We start from the raw sequence: 2,920 nt of genomic DNA, 5'->3' as shown, positions 1-2,920 counted from the left end.
AGAACGACCATGGAATGCAAACCTCCTCCGAAGGTTTTATAGTTGATGCAGTATGTACCTAGCCAACTTTTGTATTAAGTATGAAGACTCAGGGTCCCCCGACAAGAGCTCGGGGACTGCCCTCCTTTATTTATATGATAAGTATTATGCCTATGAATGTGTTAGTCTGCCTGGCACCGGGTTCGACCAATCGACCTGGGGGCTCGCCGCCTTGTACTATGTAATGCTTCCAGCAGCCGGACAAGTAATGTGTTGGCACTTAAAGCCTTCTCCTGCTTAAGCCGTAGCTCGCAGAGCGGCTGTCCGGTAGGCAGGAGCCAAAGGCAGGAAAGGGTGCTCACATCAAAAATGGCTAAGGACCCAAAAGCATGTACATAGTTCAAGCCGGTTGTCGTGGTTCTAGGACTGACAGTAGAATAGGGGGGTAGGAATGTAGAGGCAGGATCCTAGCTATGGAGGAGTTGTACACGCGAGTTTTACGAGTTCAGGCCCTTCTCGGAGGAAGTAACAGCCCTATGTCTCGGAGCCCGGAGGCGGTCGACTGGATATATGTGTGTGAATTACAGAAGGTGCGAACCCTTGTCCTAGAGGAGGGGGTGGCTTATATAGAGTGCGCCAGGACCCCAGCTCCCCTCCGTTACACAGGGTTTGATGTTCATAAAGGAGTAGCGTTACTGGTAACGTCCGAAGTAAAGTGCTATAAATGTCCATAAAGCTATGACTTAAACCCCGACCGTTCCGGAGTGAAGGACTTCACATCTTCTGGTGGTCGGGTGGTTGTTAGCATGGTCGAGTGTCTTCAAGGTGGTCGAGTGAACACATCTTCATGGTCGAGTGGATGATGGTTTTTCTTCGACTGCTTCTGGTTCTTTGTAGAGATGTCCTTGGGGAGGGTATGTTGGACAGATCCATAACCCTACCGTAGGTACATAACTTCCTCATTAGCCCCTGAATGGATCAGGGTTTGAGTGGGGAAGGAGTTGGGAACACTTCCGACTCATTCTTTGTGCTATGAGTATACCTTGTTCTGGAACAATGAACTGAGGAGACGACGTCAACTCCTTTTTCAGTCGCCTTGGTCCTTCTTGGTTTTTTGTCGAGTGAACTTTCACGGTAGAATTCCGAATGATAATGTGGAGGATGTTTTCGGTCTGGCAAGTTGCTCTGCTCTCCACAGATTTCGCGGGATCGAATTTCGGGAAGCGCGCCAGACGGGAGAGACCATGGTAATCGGGACGGATTAGGCAAGTCTCCTCGATCTCCGCGACACCTTTTTCGCCACGTACTGTGCGCGTGACTGTTGTGGGATTTGTTTAGATAGTCCGGGTCCACCAGTCAGTCACTCGGGGGACGACCTTATAAAAGGCACCGGACCAGGCCTCTGCCCCGTGCGCTCCCATTCTCTTTTTTTTCTTCCTCCGACCTCTCCGCCACGCTCGCCTCTGCTCTCGTCGCTGGACCCTTGCTCGAACCCGATCCGTTGCCATGGGGAAAGAGAAGACGGTGGCGCTGGAGCGCGCGAAGAAGGTGATCGCGAAGGCGAAGGGCAAGCGAACCAGCCGGGGCGGATCCTCGTCGAGATCCGGCCTGCCGCCGGGCTGGATCCAGGGCGACTGGATCCGCTCGACGATCAGCCAGGACGACCTCGACGACCTGGTGGAGGGGGGACTGATCCCCCACAAACCGGCGCGGCTCCAGGGGAACAAGATCGAGCCGCGGCCAAGGGAGGCTGAGTGCGTTCTCCTCGCCACCCATGTCGATCGCGGATTTTCTCTGCCTCCCCATCCTTTCTTTCGGGGCTTTTTGAACTTCTTTGGGGCTCAGCTCCACCACTTCACTCCAAACACCATAGTCTATCTGGCCACTTTTGTGTCAATGTGTGAAAATTTCTTGGGCCGTCGACCGCACTGGGGCCTTTTCAAACATATCTTCACCTGTCGCTCCCAGTTGGTCAAAAAGGCCAATTCGAATGATGAGAGGATGCACGTGATCCAGATGTGAGGGGCCCTGGGGATCCAGATGAGGAACAAGAGCACCTTCCCAGCGATGATCCTTCCTGACTCGGTCCGCGGCTGGCAGTCGACTTGGTTTTACTGCAAGGATCAGCCGACCCCGGGTCAGTCGACCGGATTTCCTCCCTTTTCACTGGCTCAAGTGGAGAAGCCCTCCTCCTTGAAGGTGGTTCCCGAAGAGAAGGCGCATGTCAAGGTGTTGGTCGAGCGGGTCGTCCAACTCGTTCGTGACGGGGTGACTGGGATGGACCTGCTAGAGGTCTTTCTCGGTCGACGCATCCAACCGCTCTAGGCCCGTGATCATCCGATGTGGATGTACTCTGGACTCGAGGACTCCACTCGAATTCACCCGGAGGACGTCAGTGAGGACATCTTGGAGAAGTGGCTGATGGGAATCACCAGCAACAAAGACAACCCCCGGGGGTCTAGGAGGGTGATTCCATTCGACCACTCACGCCAGCCGGAGCAGGTATGATTCTTTTTTCTCAAATATCTTTCCGATTCACTGTGTGACACCTTGTTGATGGTCGATTGTACTCCTTTTGCTCGTTGTTCTTTCAGGCTCTCATTGACATGTACTCGATGCCCAACGGAGTGCAGGAGCAAGACGTCGAGGAGGGAGCGAGCGGGGGCGAGAGCAGCGAGTGGCACTCGGATGCAGAGGAGGACGAGGAGAGCGACGACTCGAGCGATGACGAAGAAGTCGACTCGCCTCCTCGCAGAGAGAGGAGATCCAAGCACGCACACGACCCGGCGAGCACCCTGGACCTGGCGACCGCGCCGACTGGGCAGTCTTCGAAGCGCCCCCGGACGTCTTCTCCAGCACCGATTGAGAAGGCTCCAAAGCAGCCCAAGGTTGTGCCGCCTCCAACTCCAAAGGCACCGAAGGCCACCTCCTCCAAACTTCC

The sequence above is a fragment of the Triticum aestivum genome, chromosome 1A (genome assembly GCF_018294505.1).
Source record: "Triticum aestivum cultivar Chinese Spring chromosome 1A, IWGSC CS RefSeq v2.1, whole genome shotgun sequence".
Lineage (NCBI taxonomy): Eukaryota > Viridiplantae > Streptophyta > Magnoliopsida > Poales > Poaceae > Triticum > Triticum aestivum.
This window is presented reverse-complemented; position numbering follows the sequence as displayed.